We start from the raw sequence: 20880 nt of genomic DNA, 5'->3' as shown, positions 1-20880 counted from the left end.
ATCAGGAAGCCTTCAGTGCCCAAGGCCATTTGGAAGCCCTTCTTGCCTTCAACACCCTCTCGATCCTGCTTCCCACGAGCCAGTCTCCAGCAGCTGACAGCCCATGAAATGCTAGTTTGCCGTTGAGGTCACGGTCTCGAAGGGTCATCTCCGCTTTTCCATCTCAATGGAGGGTGTTCTCCCTGTTTCTGGTGCCCTGCACCAGTTCGCTGCTCCTTTGAGTCTGCAACCCTTTGTGGCTGCTGTTGAACGCAGGCGCTGCCATAGTTGCAGCATTTTAGTTTAAAAACACTGTCATCTCCTTCAACAGGCCATTTAATGCCTGTACAGTGCTGTTGGCATTAGGAGGGGGCAGCTGAACCCTTCAGAGCAGCACGGTCTCTGCACTCTACACTCTCCCAGGTCCACACCAGTGGCAGCTCTGGTAGCACTACCAGCCTTGCCTCCTTATCACTGCAATCTCCTCCAGTGATACAATCTTCATAATTTTGTCATCTGCCATCACCCATACTCCCTCTTTGTTCATCCTGCTGTTGATAATCCTAGTTTTGGCATATTTAGAAACAACTTTGAAAAAAAATAGATGAATGCCCTGAGATTTGCAGGAATGAGGACTCAGAATAGGGGACATTCAGCTGCTCTGTGAGCTCGTTTGAGTAAGATGGACTGAATGGCCTCAATTTTGAGCTGTAAGATTTGATGATTTACTGAATAATTAAACCTTGGAAAAAAAAAATCGAGCAATTAAAGGAACAGTAGAAAAGATAAGTGAACACAGAACTGGATTTACTCCATTGTTTAGTTTCAGCCCAAACAAGGCCCTTTATTCAAGCGTCTGTTTTAACTTTGCCTTTTATCCTCTAAAATTTCATTTGCTCAACTCACAAATCAACATTATCTCCACTCTCTCAGCAAAATGAAGAAGGTTGTCCAAATGCACTCCTTCTGATCTTTGCAATCTTCTGATTTGCTTTAATCAGGATTTAGTGGTGTAGGGCCATGCTTACCACATCACTTTTCAATTGGTGCAAAGCCTCCCACAGGATTTCATCCCAAATTGCATTGCCCACACCCTGATCCACACCTACTCATTGTTACCAATCACTGTCCTGCTTACCGACCTATGTTGGTTCACAACAAAGAGAATATAAGGATTAGAGGTAGGCAGGGTACTGGTGGGGGTGGGGTGGGGTGGGGTGGGGGAGGGGAGGGGGTGGAAGGGGGTGATGGAGGGAGCTGACTTGAAAAATTATTTGTCTGGAAAATTTCATTTCAACCATAAACTGGAACTGTCAACAGGGAGAATATCACCTGGTGCATGAGAGGCAGTTCTCCCTGATTCCTTCTGAGCTCTGCACTTGCATTCCTGAAAGTCCAGTGAGAGAGGGTGTTTTGGTAAGCCCACACAGTGACAGTGGCTAAGCAAATGCCACCATCTTCTGACAGTGAAAAGCAGCAGATGGCGGAATTCTCAACCTCCTTCGGTGCCCAACCCATTTTCTCCAGCCAAGTTCAGTCAAGTTCTGTCTTTACATTGCTATAGCAATGAGCAACACACAGAAATGGAATTAATGCTATCTAATACCCTCACTGAAGGATAATTTCAATATCTTCTAATTTAACCAGTTTCTAAATTTTATTTTTGAGTTCACAAACCGGAATTTTAAAATCTTAAATTGTGGAACTTTTAAAAAATCATTTCTATGTGCTGGAGAGAGACAATTTATGGTTTTCTTTTCCCTTAAAATGATTAGCAAGAACAGTGACACTCCCTATGACACATCCTTGACCTGCATCCTACCTTTCTAAGCTATGTCATCAAAACCCTATTTCATTGCCTGATCTGTTGTTGATAAGTTTGGTTTGGTATAGGTTAATAATTTTGTTCTAGCCCCACCTAAGCACAGAAATGCACCATCACAAATGGAATTTTGACATTCAGCATGAAGACATCGTTTCTATAGCAACAACTAAGTATGTTTTTGAAGAGACAGACTGAAATAGCAGGGCAGAAACAAGGTCCTTTAAATGCCATCCATTAGGGGGAAAACAGACAAAACTCAGGGCATCACACAAAGCGGTTCGTCCTAATATCTTCCTCTGAATGAGTGCACCGTGAGCAAAGTGCATTTTACATGGAAAAATCAATAAACTACAAATGCTGGAAATCTAAAGTAAAATAAAAAGACATCAAAGACCTGAAATGTTAACTCAGTTTCTCTTCCCACAGTTCTAGCATGAATTTCCAGCATTTTCTGCATTTTACATCACACAGAATTTTTCGCATTTCAAATTATTTCATAGAGAGAAAAAGAAAACTAAAACGAACAAAAATAAACCTCTGAATGATCTCAGGACTTCAATGGGCTGAATGACTGTGGCAGAAAGGAATTGCTGACATTTCAGGTCAGTATACATCCCTAACAGATCCAAATAAAAAACATGCCAACTGAAAAAAGCCTTGGGAATAGACATTTTATTTTTAAATTGCTGAAGTCCCAAAAGTTGGCAGTGAGAAACTTCAGTCACAATCCACATATGCTTCATTGATAGCTAGGTACAGTGATTCTGAACATCTGTAAAGAAACAAGGCAAATCTCGTGGTGGTTACTGGTGCTGCCAGCCGCAGCAAAAATCATCATGTATGTCTCTTACAAGAGGTATGAGTTACTCTGTGAATCACAGTGTACCTACAGACTCGATGGACATGGTATTCACCACTTCACCATTCAAGGAAAATGTAGAGATCAGCACCATTCACCACACCAGATCTTACTCCACCTTACTTCAACACAGTCAATTGATCGGGACTCAGGATCAGCCTTCTTAGTTTAGCTACCTGTAGAAGTCTCTTCTGTTTGATTCATTATGGCATTATCCTAACCAAAGGGTTCATAGCAAATCAAATCATGGTATAGTCCAACATCATGGTTCTGGCATTTTCTTAATTTTTGATGCTGAAATGTGGTATCTCAACTCCACAAGCTTCCTGTTGAAGTGGAACCTATCTTCAGAACTAGTGGAAAATTAAGGAAGACATCCAGATGCTGGGATCTGAAGTCAAACACAATCTGCTGGAGGAACTCAGTGATTAAAGCAGCACAAGTGGGAGAAAAAGAATGGGCAACATTTCGAGCCAAATTTCTTCATCAGGACTGAGGGATGTTAATATAAGAACAGTGTAAAGTAGACAGGATGGGAGGCCTGAGGCAGGAGTCCCTCATGAGATTAGTCAACTAGGCAGAGGTAGAAAATGATGGACAGAGACAAAGAGTTGCAGATGCCAATAAATGGAGAGAGAGGCAAGGAAAATAAATGGGTCATGTGGAGGAAGATGAATCCAACAGAGTGAAGTGGAAGATAAGATATCAAAAGCTGCCATGAGGTCAGAATGATGGTGCATAGAGAGAGACCATCTGGAACTGAAGGGCAAGGGGGAGAAGAGGAGATGAGAGCAGAAGAATCTAGTGGGGATACGAGGGCGGGGGGAACCAAAGAAGAGGGAATAAGAATAGATGGGGGGCAGGGTAGGGGTGATTGGGAAGGAGGAAAAAATGGGGGAGAAAGGGAAGAGCAGAAGAGGTAGAAAAGAGAGAGGGGGCTCATTTTTTGAAATGATAAAAATTCTATGTTCATACCATTGGGTTGTTGACTGCCCAGGTAGAATGTGAGGTGTTGTTCCTCGCTTGTGTTGGGCCTCCCTCTGACAGTGGAGAAGGCCCAGGACAGAGAGATCAGTATAGGGATGGGAAGGGGAGGCGAAATGGTGTGCAATTGGGAGCTCAGGATGGCCATTGTGGACAGAGTGTTGATGCTGTGCAAAACAGTCCCCAAGTCAGCATTTGGTCTTACCGATGTAAAGGAGGCCACGTCGGGAGCATTGAATGCAGGGGATGAGATTAGAGGTCAGTGCACATGATCTTGACTTTGTCTCACGTGGAAGGACTTTTTTGGACTTTAGATGGTGGCGAGGGAGGAAGTGTAAGAGCAAGGATTACACTTCTTGTGTTGGCATAGGAAAGTAGTGGGGGTAATGGTAAGGTGGGTGGGGTGGGGAGGGATATTACATCATGTCCCCCCCAACTTCAGTAGCTGCAGAATGTAAAGCTCCAAAGGATCAGTGGTTTGTTCATCAAAGGTGACTAACTTGCACCCATTATAAAACATCCATCTTTGGCTTAGCTCGCGGACGAAGATTTATGGAGGGGGTAAATGTCCACGTTAGCTGCAGGCTTGTTTGTGGCTGACAAGTCCGATGCGGGACAGGCAGACACGGTTGCAGCGGTTGCAGGGGAAAATTGGTTGGTTGGGGTTGGGTGTTGGGTTTTTCCTCCTTTGTCTTTTGTCAGTGAGGTGGGCTCTGCGGTCTTCTTCAAAGGAGGTTGCTGCCCACCGAATTGTGAGTCGCCAAGATGCACGGTTTGAGGCGATATCAGCCCACTGGCGGTGGTCAATGTGGCAGGCACCAAGAGATTTCTTTAAGCAGTCCTTGTACTTCTTCTTTGGTGCACCTCTGTCACGGTGGCCAGTGGAGAGCTCGCCATATAACACGATCTTGGGAAGGCGATAGTCCTCCATTCTGGAGATGTGACCTACCCAGCGCAGTTGGATCTTCAGCTGCGTGGATTCGATGCTGTCAGCCTCTGCCATCTCGAGTACTTCGATGTTGGTGATGAAGTCGCTCCAATGAATGTTGAGGATGGAGCAGAGACAAGGCTGGTGGAAGCGTTCTAGGAGCCGTAGGTGATGCCGGTAGAGGACCCATGATTCGGAGCCGAACAGGAGTGTGGGTATGACAACGGCTCTGTAGACGCTTATCTTTGTGAGGTTTTTCAGTTGGTTGTTTTTCCAGACTCTTTTGTGTAGTCTTCGAAAGGCGCTATTTGCCTTGGCGAGTCTGTTGTCTATCTCGTTGTCGATCCTTGCATCTGATGAAATGGTGCAGCTGAGATAGGTAAACTGGTTGACCGTTTTGAGTTTTGTGTGGCCGATGGAGATGTGGGGGGGCTGGTAGTCATGGTGGGGAGCTGGCTGATGGAGGACCTCAGGCTGACTTCCAGGCCAAACATTTTGGCAGTTTCCGCAAAACAGGACGTCAAGTGCTGAAGAGCTGGCTCTGAATGGGCAACTAAAGCGGCATCGTCTGCAAAGAGTAGTTCACGGACAAGTTTCTCTTGTGTCTTGGTGTGAGCTTGCAGGCGCCTCTTTAGCAATAAAACCCAACATGTAGCCCAGAAATATTGAGAGATTATGATTTAACTAGAATAGAAGCACGATTCCTTGATGTGGAGGAATAGCCTAATAATGCGAACAATGCCACCTAATGTCAACTTGAATGTTTGCAATTTTGGTTTCAGAATAAATAACCTGGTGTAAAAGTCTGCAGACAGCATGGTTGAAGTAAAAACACAATGCTGGATAAACTCAGCAGGTCAAACAGTGTCCTTTATGTAGCAAAGTTAAAGATACATAACCAACATTTTGGACTTGAGCTCTTGAAGTAACCTGGTGTGCCATTTGGTGGACAATATTTTAAATTTATCAAAAATCTTAACAACACAGCACACCGTTGTGGCAACAGGACAGTGGGGAGTTGAGACACAGCACTTACTGCACCATAGGGTCTTTCTAATACTGACAGCTTTCTACAGGATTTTAATTTTAATGGCATGTTAAAGGATCTGTGCCCAAGATGACAGTACCACGGTGGGGGGGGGGGAGGGTGCCCCCCCCCCCCCCCCATTGAGAAGGAGGAGAAGCATGGGAGATGACCTGACAGGGAAGGTGATCATGGAAGTGGACCAAAGAGGGGCTCAGAAGTTAAGGGACCCACACCAAGCTGCGAGCTTCTGGAGATTGGCTCATGAAAACCAGGTATTAGAACCAGGATTTGAAAGGATGCTGAGGACAAAAAGGGCTCCCAAAGAGCCTCCAGCACTAAATGCTTCCTGATCGTTTGGATCTGAAACTCAGGTAACCAATGGCTTGAATTGGATGTCTGTGCAGTTGCAGAGGCTGCAGGAATGGTGGAAGCGAATCCACGGACACTCAATTTCTCTGAATGGAATGGGTTTTGTTTCTCTTTCTCATATTGTTTGGGGTGCCGGGTGATGTTCGTGCTGACTTTTTGTTTCCCTTTCACCAGTCCAAAGTTTAAATATTTTTAATGTATTATTACGTGGCAGTAAAAGGAACATGAAATCTATGCTGCAATTACACCTGATAAACCTACCTTCTTCTTCTTCTTCTTCTTCTTCTTTGGCTTGGCTTCGCGGACGAAGATTAATGGAGGGGTAAATGTCCACGTCAGCTGCAGGCTCGGTTGTGGCTGACAAGTCCGATGCGGGGCAGGCAGACACGGTTGCAGCGGTTGCAGGGGAAAATTGGTGGGTTGGGGTTGGGTGTTGGGTTTTTCCTTCTTTGTCTTTTGTCAGTGAGGTGGGCTCTGCGGTCTTCTTCAAAGGAGGTTGCTGCCCGCCGAACTGTGAGGCGCCAAGATGCGCGGTTTGAGGCGATATCAGCCCACTGGCGGTGGTCAATGTGGCAGGCACCAAGAGATTTCTTTAAGGAGTCCTTGTACTTCTTCTTTGGTGCACCTCTGTCACGGTGGCCAGTGGAGAGCTCGCCATATAACACGATCTTGGGAAGGCGATAGTCCTCCATTCTGGAGATGTGACTTACCCAGCGCAGTTGGATCTTCAGCAGCGTGGATTCGATGCTGTCAGCCTCTGCCATCTCGAGTACTTCGATGTTGGTGATGAAGTCGCTCCAATGAATGTTGAGGATGGAGCAGAGACAACGCTGGTGGAAGCTTTCTAGGAGCCGTAGGTGATGCCGGTAGAGGATCCATGATTCGGAGCCGAACAGGAGTGTGGGTATGACAACGGCTCTGTATATGCTTATCTTTGTGAGGTTTTTCAGTTGGTTGTTTTTCCAGACTCTTTTGTGTAGTCTTTGAAAGGCGCTATTTGCCTTGGCGAGTCTGTTGTCTATCTCGTTGTCGATCCTTGCATCCGATGAAATGGTGCAGCCGAGATAGGTAAACTAGTTGACTGTTTTGAGTTTTGTGTGCCCGATGGAGATGTGGGGAGGCTGGTAGTCATGGTGGGGAGCAGGCTGATGGAGGACCTCAGTTTTCTTCAGGCTGACTTCCAGGCCAAACATTTTGGCAGTTTCCGCAAATAGGACCTCAAGCGTTGAAGAGCTGGCTCTGAATGAGCAACTAAAGTGGCATCGTCTGCAAAGAGTAGTTCACGGACAAGTTGCTCTTGTGTCTTGGTGTGAGCTTACAGGAGCCTCAGATTGAAGAGACTGCCATCCGTGCGGTACTGGATGTAAACAGCGTCTTCATTGTTGAGGTCTTTCATGGCTTGTTTCAGCATCATGCTGAAGAAGATTGAAAAGAGGGTTGGTGCGAGAATGCAGCCTTGTTTCACACCATTGTTAATGGAGAAGGGTTCAGAGAGCTCATTGCTGTATCTGACCCGACCTTGTTGGTTTTCGTGCAGTTGGATAACCATGTTGAGGAAATTGGGGGGGCATCCGAGGCGCTCTAGTATTTGCCAAAGCCCTATCCTACTCACGGTGTCGAAGGCTTTGGTGAGGTCAACAAAGGTGATGTAGAGTCCTTTGTTTTGTTCTCTGCACTTTTCTTGGAGCTGTCTGAGGGCAAAGACCATGTCAGTAGTTCCTCTGTTTGCGTGAAAGTCGCACTGTGATTCTGGGAGAACATTTTCAGCGACACTAGGTATTATTCTATTTAGGAAAATCCCAGTGAAGATTTTGCCTACAATGGAGAGCAGCGTGATTCCCCTGTAGTTTGAGCAACACCTAGAGAAAACCCATGCAGGTCATGGGGAGATGTTCAAAATACTTACAGACATTGGTGGATTTGAACCTGGATCGATGACGTAATAGTATTGTGCTAACCATGTTTTAAAAAGTACAAACCCAAAACAAGAGTAAAGACCAAAAGTGTTGACTGACCATTTTCTACTCATGGATGCCAACTGACCTACTGAGATCCTCCATTAGTACAATAAGATTTATTTTCCTGCCTTGAACCAGGAGGATTGTAAACCTATGGCTAATGTGCAACCTCAGGAAACAATACAGTGAATGCTCACTGATCTCCTCTATTGGCAAAAATATTCACTCAGGTGGAGAGACCAAAACTTCAAGGAATGCTCCAGATGTGGTTTCATTAAGGTCTTACATTCAGTGAGACTTACCTCATTCTTGTATTCATATTGCTGGAGTGCACACAATTGTGTACAATGTTTTATAACTACAAATGCATATCCCTTGATCCACTGTTGCTTCTTCATTCTGGGAGTGTTATAGATTGTTTCTTAAGGACTGCTGTGAGGCAGTTGAGTCTGGGGTCTGGAAATGGGTGCAGACAGTCGGCCATATGAGCAGCTGCTAGGGAAGATACGTCGCTAGTGTTAGCAAAACCTTAGTATTTAAATAATGAGCCCAGTAAATGGACAACGATATATTAATTGTTGAAGGAACTTGACGAATCAAGCGGCATCAGTACGAGATAAAGAATGGTCAACATATTGGTTCAGAACCCATCATCAAGACTCTAAACCAATGTTCCAGATTCCAGCATTTACAGTCTCTCACATGTCTTGTGATAGAGATAACAGAATTTATGGAAAGCACAGCAGATATAATTATTGATGAGTGTTCCCTGATCATAGACACAATGTAGTGGTTTGGGGATTTCACTGTTGTCAGGACCCAAAATGGCCACTACCTCCTCGTGCACAACCATTTTGAATACCGCTCTCCCCTCCATCATTGAGATCTCCCGGGATTATTGTCTGAAGATGGTGTGCAAAATCATTGAGGACCCCTTTCATCCTGCACACTTTATCTTTCAGCTGCCCCAATCGGAAAAGAGATACAGGAGTATTAGAGCCAGCACCACCAGGCTGAGGAACAGCTTCTTCCCACGGGCACTGAGGACACTGAACAACCAAAGGAACTGCTCACACTAACCACCCGAGACTCTTGTATTCATGAAACAATATTGATTTATTTGTATAGATGAAATACTTGTCCTGCATATGTATTGTTTGTCTGTACGTATGCTCTGTCTGGTAGTACATTTGAATGTTTTTGCACCAAGGACTGGAAAACATTGTTTCATCAGCTTGTACTTGTGCAATCAGATGACGATAAACTATTGGCATCAACATCAGAATGAGCCGACAATGTGGACTGAGTTCTGAACTAAGGATCCTCTTTCACATGTGCACTTGAACCCGTTCGAGAGCCCTGTTTACACGGTCTTTGTCGATCATTGTTCAATCTTGCTGACAAGCTGTGGTGTTTAATAAAATAAAGTGTTAGGATCATAAGGCATCATTATCAACCTTTCTTCTTGTATCATTCCTCAAGCATCTCCTTTAAAGACTGAATTGTGACACTTCTAATTCATATCTTTTATTCATGTTTATCAACGTTTCTGGTGATACCGACACTCCTGCTTGTCACTTCTCAATTGTTAAACAAAAATGTCTGCAGACGCTGTGATTTTAGTTTGATAAACAAAAGTTCTGGAGAAACTCAGCAGTTCATGCATCATCCATAGGAAGCAAAGATATGTAACAAACGTTTTGGGCCTAAGGTGCCTGTGTATTACTCTTCTCAATCAGCTTGATTTAAGATAATTCCATCTGTCATAGTCTCATGTATAGATTTGATGGGAACACCTGTTCAAGCTCTCTTTATTTCCATCTCAACATTCATCTATGTGCACCAGTCTGACCTTCGTACTTTGCTCTGCTGTTACCTTCTACCAGAAACTAATTAATAATGTTTATGATAACATTCATTCCCAGCCCACTTGGCTAACAATATTTGCATGCAATTTCAAGATAAGGTACATTCTCATGGGCTTAGTTGACTTTCCAAAGGTTCCCTTGAAACACCAGTGATCCCAGTATTGTCCACCTTTAACCAGACTTGATAAAGTTTTGTCTTGAAATGTTACCATTCTTTTTCTCCCACTGATGCTGCTTGATCTGTTCAGTTCCTCCTGCAGACTGCGTTTGGCTTTCAATTTCCAGCATCTGCAGTCTCCTGTGTGTCTCTAATATTGGAGCTGGGTTTAATGTTGCTGCCTATTGCATTAGAAGCCTAACATTGTATAACCCACAATTTCAAAGTTAGTTGACCTAATGTGTTGACAATGGATCTAAAATTGAATTGAATAGTTCTTTGGAGTTTAAGATCCTCTCATACTTGGAACAGTACTCAAAAAATATCTAGAGAAATCCCTCGTCCATATGTCCTTTCCCATTAATCACCCCCTTGATACCTTCCCCTGCGGCTGCAGGAAGTGCCATACTTGAGCCCCCCATCCTCCTCACAGCTAGCCATTCAGGTCTCTAAACAGTCCTTCTAAGTGAAGGACTCCAGAATTGTGTTATTACTTCAATCACAGTGTCTGCAAACTTTTGTGTTTTACTCAAAGAACACATGCTGAGTAGCTGTTTCCTTTGGCTGGAGAATCTAAAACCAGGAATCACATCCTATATTGTAGTTGGCTCATTTGTATTGAGTGGAGGAGAACTTTCTTCATTCAGGATCTTGTGAACCTTGGTCATTCTGTAGCTCAGGGGAATGCAATAGTTGGTCCATGACTGAATTTGTGAATAGGCATTTGGGCACAGAGGGAACCAGAGATATTAGTCTTATGGCAGAAAATTGAATATCAGAAGAGAATCAACAATGATCTGGTTGAATAGGAAATAGCCGGGAAAAGGTTAAAAACTCAATTCCCTTTGTTCTTATGTCAAAATATTTCTCCAACCACGTGACCTATATCTCTCACCTTTGATCTCATACTTCTAAACTATTCAAGCTAATCAGACAACCCTCTGAAACATAAAAGTCTGAAGATACTGTGATTATAGTAAAAACATAAAAATGCTGGAGGAACTCAGCTGGTCTCACAGCATCCATAGGAGATAAAGATTCTGTATATAACCTAACTTTTGGGCCTCAGCCCTTCTTCAAGGGGTGAGTTAAAAAGCAGGCAGGTGCCTGAAATAAAAGTGAAACACAAATGCGCAGATGTTGCTATTGCAGTCAAAACAAAGACGCAGGAGGAACTCAGCCTGTCTCGCAGCTTTAATAAGAGTTAAAGACATTTGGGCCTGAGCCCTTCCTCAAGGCCTGAATTAAAAGGCTCGGGAAGAATGGGAGAGGGAGGAGTACAGACCAACAGACAAAATGTGTTAATTGGATATGATAAGAGGAAAGGTGAGAACTGATTGGGGAGGGGGTTTCTTGGTTCTGTGTAAGGAGACAGAGGTAAAAGAGAGAGAGAGAGAGAGAGAGAGAGAGAAGTAGTCACCTGTACCATGCTGTATGTGTAAATTTAATTAAAAATTTAAATTTCAATAAAAGTTACTTGTTTTTTTCATTTTAATTAAAAGAAAGTAGACATACAGCCAACGAGCCTGTGGTGCCCAAATACTCCAATTAACCTATAATCCCCGTACATTTTTGAAAGGTGGGAGGAAACTAGAGCACCTGGAGGAAACCCACACAGATACAAGGAGAATGTGCAAACTAATTACAGACAGTGCCAGATTTGAACCTGGCTCACTGGAGCAGTAACAGCTATGCTATAATAGAATGTTTTCTTGATGTTGATATCTGGAATAAGCGGCCAGAAGAGTTGTTAAAATCAGATAGAATTACTATACTTAAAAAGCAGATCAAAGGTGAGAGATATAGGTCACGTGGTTGGAGAAATATTTTGACATAAGAACAAAGGGAATTGAGTTTTTAACCTCTTCCCGGCTATTTCCTATTCAACCAGATCATTGTTGATTCTCTTCTGATATTCAATTTTCTGCCATAAGACTAATATCTCTGATTCCCTCTGTGCCCAAATGCCTATCAGTCTATTCACAAATTCAGTCATGGACCAATTATTGCATTCCCCTGAGCTACAGAATGACCAAGGTTCACAAGATCCTGAATGAAGAAATAGACAAGAAAATAGTCCTAATCCAGGCAAATAGACAATGTAGATGGGCAAAGTATCAGCATGGACATGGCGGCCTGAAGGGCCCATTTCTGTGCTTTAAAACTCCGTGATTCTTTGGTCTATTAAAAGGTGTGAGGAACATAGAGGAGGCAAAGAATTCTGATCTGTAGAGAAGACTTAAGGTCTAGGTTCTGATACTATAAAGTTCTGAGGCACTACTATATAATCCAGTCACATCATTAAAAGGATTCCCTGATTATTGTTCTGTTCATTGTTGCTTTTGAACTAGCTCTGTGAATATAGCCATGATGGTTTTGACTATATTTTTTATATGCCACCATAAATGATATAATAAATTATATGACTTAACATAACACAGGATATATCAGACTGCAAAGTTCTTTCTCCTTTTAACCCACATCAAAAAAAAGCACACTAAAATCAAGGTGGACTTTAAATCAATTCTCTATTAATTATGGACCAATAAACAATTCTGATTATATGAGATTACAATGTTTGCATATACCATATTATATTGCAATACTGTTATGGGTTATATATTAATGTCTTTAAAAGAGATAGACTGTGGGGGTTTAGTGTAGGTCCCCACAAAATGACACACACTTCACTTCTCATTTAAAATGCATGTGTACAAAGACAATGGAACTGCTTTGGGAAAGAACTTCAAAAGCAGGTGCAAATGAAAAATCCAAGCTCAAGTGCTGATAAAGATCTTGAGAGAGAGAGAGAGAGAGAGAGAGAGAGAGAGAGAGAGAGAAGTCAATTCTACAGTAGCAATTGAGGCTGCAACAAGAATTATCATTTGGAAAACCCATGATGGGGGGCAGGTTTCTTTGGCAAGACACTGAAATGACTGATTGGAGGAAATCAGTTTGTGTGAGTCCAACAAACAACAAATCTCTCTCTGAAACCAACAAGAACCTCCCTGAGTGGTAACCATTTTAACTTTAAGCACCAGAGCCTGGTGAAAATTCACAAATGTTAAATTCTGTGCACAGTATAAGAATAGCCTGGTATGAGAGAGCTTGGAGAAGTGAAAAGATTGGGCTGTGAAACAAAGAACTTTCCTGAACATATATACATTACATGAACGTGTGCTTAGAAATAGAAGGGGGTTAAGTTAGGTGAAATTAATAGTAATAAGTTGAAGTTTGATCTTGTTTTTGTTTCAAGAAAATTAAAAGCAACTTTTGTTTAAGTAACCATTTGTCTTGGTGAATTTCTATTGCTGCTGGGTTTTGGAGTCCCCTGGGCTCTTAACAGTACCTTTAAATATACTGCAAAATGACTGTGAATCACACCATGTTACAGATATTAAAAAAGTTATTTCTTTGTCTAATATGCTCCGAGACAGTGAGATGTTCAGGAGCATAGAGAAACACGATTAGAGCTTGTTGGATCTTTGGGCACAAGGGCATGTAAATTCATCGCAAACAATTTCTAAACTTAGGGATCCAGATGTGTGTCCTCCTCTACAACTGGATCCCTCACTTCTCAACAGATTGCAGTCAATGAAGATGGGGAGCGACATCTCTTCCTCGATCACAGTTAATACCATGGCTCCTCAAGGATGCACACTCAGTCCCCTACTGTGCTCCCTCTACATCCATGACTGTATCATCAAATAGGTAATAGGTCGGTGTCAAATAAGGAAGAGAGCGAATACAGAAAGAGTTTGAAAGTCTCGTGGTGTGGTGCCGAGATTATAACCTCTTTCTCATCATCAGTAAGATGCAGAAGAAGATTACTGACTTCAGGAGAAGGGCAGAGTCCACACCCCTCTCCATATTAATGGTAGTAAAATCAAAAGAGTTGAGAGCCTCAAGTTCTTAGAAATAATGGCCTGACCAAGGACAAACACATTGACACAATGATCAAGTAAGAGCATCTCTACATTCACAGGGACAAAGGAAGTTCAGCTTGTCGCCTTTGTCCTTCAACAATTTCTACAGGTGCACTATGGAAAGCTGACTTGCCACTCAGCTCAACATCAGAGGAAGCTACTGAATGTAGTGGATGCAACTCAGAACATAACACAAACTTCCCTCCCCTTCATGGACTCTGTCTCGATCTCCCACTGCCTCTAAAAGGCAGCCAACATATTGAAGGACATATCACACCCCAGACATTCACTCTTCTCTTCTCCCCTTGGGGAGAAAATGTGCACCAAAAGGCTCAAAAGAGTTTCTTCCTTGCAACCATCAGGCTCCTGAATGAACCTCACAACAGTCCTGTCCCACTGCCTTTGTTTGGTGCCAATCAATTTTCCCTTTCATTGTAATTCAATTCTCTGTAATTTTCCTCTTTATACAGTTTATGAATGTTAGAGATAACCTGTCAGTCTGATCGCTGAAGAACTGTTCAAGGCATGCAAGGGTGCTGAGGAAGAATAGGGACTAAAAATGAAGAGAGCGAAAAATAGTTCAGCCATTTGTAGGATCAAATGCATGTACATATGTCAGATTTTAAAATGTAACAATATTGAGGGAGCTGGGACATGTGCAGGGAGTTTTCATCAGATGGGCATCATAGCCTGGGACAGCTGTATGTCTATTCTGGAAACCAAAGCAAGGAAAGTTGATAATAGAACACATTTTTTTATGTTGGAGAACAAAAATAATTCAACAAATGAATCATTAGGTGTCACTGTTGTACTGTTCTCAGTTGGAAATAGGTGTACAGTTTTCTGCTTCACGCACACTTTATATTCATATAAAAGAGATAAAATGCCAGCGATTTATTGTGTTTTTTTTGTTGTTGACCCTGATATTCAACACAAGGAATCAATGACTGACAAACAGCTTTTTTTTTCACAAATGCACTTGATGTTAATATCAATAACTGCTTGTGCAATCCGTTACTAATCACAGAACACTGATGGCATAGGGATTACTTAAAGTGGTATGTGAGAGGAAAGAAAAAGGTCGAGAACCATTGAGTTATTGATTCTGTTAGATCAGTGGTTTTTAAACTGCCCCCCCCCCCACCCCAAGCTCACATTCCTCTTTAATTAATCCCTATGTCATCGGTGCTCTGTGATTAGTAAGGAATTGCTTAAGGTGGTATGTGAGTGGGAAGGGAAGGTTGAGAATCACTGCTCTTGACCAAATTGTTACTGAAATATTTTGCTTGAGAAATATTATCATTCGTCCATTTCCTTTGGAGTTATGAAACTGCACATAATTAGGTATGATTAAAACAGTGGTTTTCAAACTTTTTCTTTCCACTGACATATCTCCTAAAGCAATGCCATCAGAGCACTGATGGCAGAGGGATTGCTTAAGGTGGAATATGTGCTTGGAGGGTCAGTTGGAAAACCACTAATTTAGAGTTGGACAGATTTTTTTCACAGTAGGGTAATCAAGGGTTATTAGGAAAAGACAGGTTGGTAGAGTTGATCAGCCAATGCCAGAGCACATAATAAATTGTCTTGTGTTGCATTTGCTTCAGCATTTAAAGGGACACCACAATATGAACAGCTGCCAAATCTCAGTGGGTTGCCGTGGTGGAGAATGTTACAGAGGTAAAGATGGATAATGTTCTTTGCATGTGGGATAGTTGTTTGATCCCTGTACTAAAAGAAGAGGAAGAAAATAAAACTTCATTAAAAAAAACTTTTTATTTTAACTGCCTGTAACCTTGTTTTCAAACTTGTTGCATACACAAAGCAAAGTCCATATACCGATTAAAAAATACTGGCAGGACAGGATTACTGTAACTACAATAACCCACCCCACAATGTTTATTTACAAGGTAAGCATGAACCTTCTTATCAACACAAGAATAACATACTATCAGTTTATATCTTTACAGAACCATTAAATGCTTTCTTTGCCAGATAAATATGTTGTCTGCAGGATCTTTTGTGTTGGTCCATATACAATGATAGTAGACCTGCAACAAGTATGTTTAACATTCTCGACATTGCTTTTAAACCTCTCTTCTTTTACTTTTATCCTCCCTTCTTCCTCCAGCCCACCAACTTTCCAATATCTCAGTGCTCTGCCAATTCTGATCTTTATTGCATCCCTGATTTTCATTGCTGCATCACCAGCCACCAAAAATAACCTGCCAACCTCAGTTCAAAAGTGGTTAAGAGAGCCAGTATCTTTCGATTTTGTGTGAGAGAGTTCCACACCTGGTCTTGGGCTCCTCCACCAGCTGGGATGGTTCTTTGCCTAAGTCTTCCATATTCCAGTGAATACAAGCCAAGGTTTGACATATATGATTTAACCATTCACTCATTGCAGACATCCTGATAAGATTAATTTAACACTTCCTCAAACTTTCCTGAGATGTGATACTCAAACTGTTCTCCAAATGTGGCCCAACAAGAACGTGGTTAATGTATGTAAGACCAATTTTTAGAAACAGAGTAAAAAGTAAATGTTCATCAGCCCACCTGTAGAGCTATTATAAGGGGGAGTTAGTGGAGATCAAGCCTGGAAACCAACTTGGGAGGAAAGCCACTTGCTTCTGGGAAGAGGAGAGGTGCAAGCTCTTCATGTTCACTATGAGTAACCAAAATTTCCCAGATTCTCTCTCATAAATCGTCTGGCATGGTGAGAGATTTCAAAAGATGGCAATAATTTATGGAGCATGGTAACCGACCCTTCCAGCTCACGAGCCCATGCGCCCAAATACCCCAATTAACCTGAAATCTACACAAGTTTTGGAGAGTGGGAGGAAACCCATGCAGACACGGGGAGAACATAAAACTCCTTTTGGGCAGCACTAGATTTGAACCCAGGGGACTGGCACTGTAATAACTTTGCGCTAACCGCTACGCTAACCACACCACTGGTTTTTAACATTTGTAGCTATTTGTGATAATCCACCCATACAATATGTCAGATCATTTTTCTTCTCTCCAAATTTATTGCATTTAAAAAAAATCTTGCACCTATTTTCCTCTGGAACAGCCACCTCACCAATATCAGTGACTGATTCAGGATGGAAAGTTTAATTTCTGGCATGACTTTTTGTTCTCCAACCAGTTGTATTCATCCAATTTCATTTGGACAAAACTTGCAATATCTGCATGTTGCATTCTGTTTGCGAAATTTGTTTTCACAGAAATAAAGAGGAAATGAAGTCTACTGTGGGAATTATTTGCATCTCTAGAAATTCACAATATTGCTTCTTGATTACAATCGTATAGTCCAACAGTACGGATAGGTTCTTTGGCCCAACATAACAATGCTGACCAAGTTAGCATTTTGGGCTAGTCTCATATGCCTGCATTTGGTTCATTTTCTTCTAAGCCCTTCCTATCCATAGTTCTGTCCAAATATCTTTTGAATGTTGGAATTGTAACTGTTTCTATAGCTTCCTCTGGCAGTCTGCCTATTTTTCTATGGCATACAACCAAACAGCAGAGTTTGAATATTCCCCAACATTTCTAATGAGAGGGTGAATTTTACAATGCATGAATGATAGTTGAGATGGAGTCACAAACCATGAAGGAACCCAATATGCTCCCAGAGGTAACCATAGGATAATGACCATCTGCAGTAAAACCCCTGTTATCCAGAATTCAAGCAACTGGCAAAATAATTGTAGAAATAATTGTAAAAAAAAAATTTAAGTTTAAAATTGGCGCACCTCACTCTTAGCTCACCGATCCACCAAACACACAACCAAAAAAGTTGACTTACCTGGCATCTACCAATTCCCATAGGTGCTGGATATGAGGGATTTTTACTGTACTTTGTTTTTTGTAAATCCAATAATAAATATACGAATGGATTGAAAGTAGCACTATTTTGGATTTGACTATATTGGATATGGATTGGGACACAATTCTTAAGTTGGTTAATAGCTCTTCATTATGTGCTCAACATTGACTATTACATTTCAAAGTGGTACAGAGTGTGTTTGTCTAAGGCTAAATTGTCTTACTTTTATTCAGATATGACTCCCTGGTGTGACAGGTGTAAGAGTGAAGAAGCATCATTAATTCATATGTTCTGGACTTGTCCTAGTCTAGAAAAATACTGGAGAGATGTTTTTTCCATACTCTATCAAAAATGTTCATATCGAGTTAACACCAAACCCTTTGGTGACCCTCCAATACAATGGGAGGGAATGATTCTTTATGTCTGGTTCAGAGTTGCACCATTCCTTTTGCCTCTCTTTTGGTGAGGTGTGCAATTTTAATTAAATGGAAAGATGCTGCCCTGCCTATTCATGATCCGTGGTTGTGCGATATCATGTCCTGTTTGAATGTGGAAAAGATTAGTTATTCAATTAATAATTCTGATACAAAATTCCAGACATTATGGGGGTCATTTATGACTCACTCTCTTACTTATATAATTTTACTGCAATGTAATTAAATTGTCTGACTTGTATCTTTTTCATGTTGCTTATTATTATTATTTATTAATAATATTATTATTAGCTTCATTTTTCTTGTAATACTGGCCATATAATAGCATCTGGTAACATGGTTAGGTAAGGCGTTTGAGCTTTTCTCCTCCACTATTTTCTTCTTTCCTTTCTTGTATTATTAGTTTTTTTCTAAAAAAGATGTATACTATTTAGAATATGAAATGTAGATATAAGATGTAATGTCTTATTTAGTTTGTGTAACTGTCCATATGACCTTATTGAATTGTACCTTTTTTTATATAAATTCTTTATTAAAATCAAGAAAAATATTTTAATAAGAAAGTAGCACTAAACATAATTTTAAGAAAATGATATAAATTAATCTAAAGTATCACCCACTGTTCAAAACTCAATCATTACTTATTGTACACTCAGTCTATATTTCTGCATTTATGTGTTCAGGTCAGGATTTGAATCTACATTCATCTGACTCAGAGCCAAGTGTCCTACCAACACCATAAACAGTTATTCTGAACCAACAGAGAACCATCATGCAATGACCCTCTTAGTGTGGTCATATCATGTGGAATCTCTTAAGTTACATACTTGCAATCGTCACAGGGAGTATTATGGTATTCAAGGTAACAAAGGTTGGACAGCCACTGATGATTTTTTTCCCTGTAAATACACCTTTGTTACATAAGCAATCAAGCTGGCATGCTGAATAGCTTACATGTAGAAGCTACTCTTTGCAAAAAGCAAAGTAAAGAGAGAGACACAATAAAACAATATCAGATTATTTCCAGAAATTTAATCAACAGTGGTTATTCAATGTAAATAAAGCTTCATATCAACAGAAGAGCAATGTGCTTGGAGTTCACATTCGGTGTCTAGTAAGGGAAAATCAATACATTGGGCCTAAAGTGAAATTCCATCCTTGGGATAGCAGAATTTGCTGGCACGGTGTCAATTTGGGTTATCTCTTGAGAAAATGGTGATAACCTGGGCAGCAGTTAGTGTAGCGGTTAGCACAACACTGTTCAAATCCTGTACTTTTTTTGAGGTGTTTGTACATTCTCCCCGTGTCTCTGTCGGTTTTCCCTGGGTGCTCCGGTTTCTTACCACCCTTCAAAACATAATGGGGTTGTAGGTCAATTGGGTGTAATTGGGTGGCATAGGCTTGTGGGATGAAAGGGCCTGTTACCATGCTGTATGTCTAAGTTCAAACAAATATTAAAAATGTCTGTGTCCTGGAAGCCAAATAGCCTATGTGCTCTTACAATGTTATTCACATGTTCCAAGGTTTTGTCCCAGTGATAATGAAGACATAATAATTTTGCATGTTGATTTGCAGGAGTCCTAAATGTATTCTTTCTGCTCTGCATGTAGGTAGAACCTTCAGGAAAATATGTAATGAACTCCTGGAACCAACATGGATGAAAAGCAATTAAAAATGGACAAAAATCCAACCCAGAAAGGATGTTTTGAAGATGACAAAAAAAACCCACAGGGTGCAAATAAAAGCAGCAAGGAAAGTCATTTTCATTAACAAACAAGATTAACTGAAGGACAAAATGTACAGAATTCTCTTCACCGAGACCTTTGCAGTCTGACTGTTCTCAGAATGTCTGCAGGATTTTTCTATGAAGTGCCCACAAAATAAAATTAAGTTCTCTAAATGCTAATAAACACTCGTTCATCAATTTTTTTTTGTGAAAATTGTTGATGCAAGCCTAAATGGGTTGGGGTTCATGACCTTATAAGGAATAAACTGGACACGGAAGGTAATACATTCTTGCAGCCATAGATGAGTTAGTAATGGTAGATTGGCAAATTACATGATAGGTATGAGAATAAATGAACAGTCATAAAAGAGTGCTTTTTTTCTCTCTTATTGTGGAATGTATGTATCGGTTAACATGTTCCTTTATCTTCCATCTGCTCAGGCAGTCCCTCAGGATCTAGGAAGACTTATTCCAGTTTTGTGGTTTCTGATTTGGCTAATAGGGCAGTGTGAGAACCACAGAGTGGGGGCTGCTGGTATAAGAGGGTGGGCAGATTGTGAGATGGTCTTGCTTCTGCTGCTACGCTTGGTCTCAGACCAATTCTCAAAACTCTGTGTCTCCAGAGGGTCAGGAGATTTGTACAGCAAAGAAACAAGCCATTTGCTGAAATTCATTCATGTTGACCAGTGGGCATCCTTCCAATATTAACCCAATCACCCGCCACTTGGTCCCTAGCCCCATGCCCAAGCCAGTCAAGTGTTCCTAGACATTTCTTAAATGCTGTCAGTAACTTATCTTTAACCACTCACTCAGCAGAACATTGCTGGTACTTAACATTCTCTGGGTGAAGAAAGTCCCCTCATATCTTTGCTATCTCTCTTCCCTCTTACCTTAAATCTAAGTCCTCAAGTTTGTATCTATGCTCTTAATCTCCTCAGCTTCAAGAAGAATGGACTGAATTTCTCCAGATTTAACTCAACCAAACATGGAATTTAACTCTAACAA

At 41.3% G+C, this 20880-nt stretch overlaps 1 long non-coding RNA gene across 1 annotated transcript; it reads left to right on the top strand.

Annotated features, from left to right (window-relative positions):
- The first annotated feature begins 1078 nt into the window (after positions 1-1078).
- LOC138741893 (uncharacterized) lies at positions 1079-20059 on the top strand. The gene is made up of 2 exons (XR_011343854.1): positions 1079-1160; positions 19760-20059. It is a non-coding gene; the product is annotated as an uncharacterized lncRNA (long non-coding RNA).
- Positions 20060-20880: the final 821 nt, after the last annotated feature.

Source organism: Narcine bancroftii, chromosome 8 (assembly GCF_036971445.1).
Source record: "Narcine bancroftii isolate sNarBan1 chromosome 8, sNarBan1.hap1, whole genome shotgun sequence".
NCBI classification, from domain to species: domain Eukaryota; kingdom Metazoa; phylum Chordata; class Chondrichthyes; order Torpediniformes; family Narcinidae; genus Narcine; species Narcine bancroftii.
This window is presented reverse-complemented; position numbering and strand designations above follow the sequence as displayed.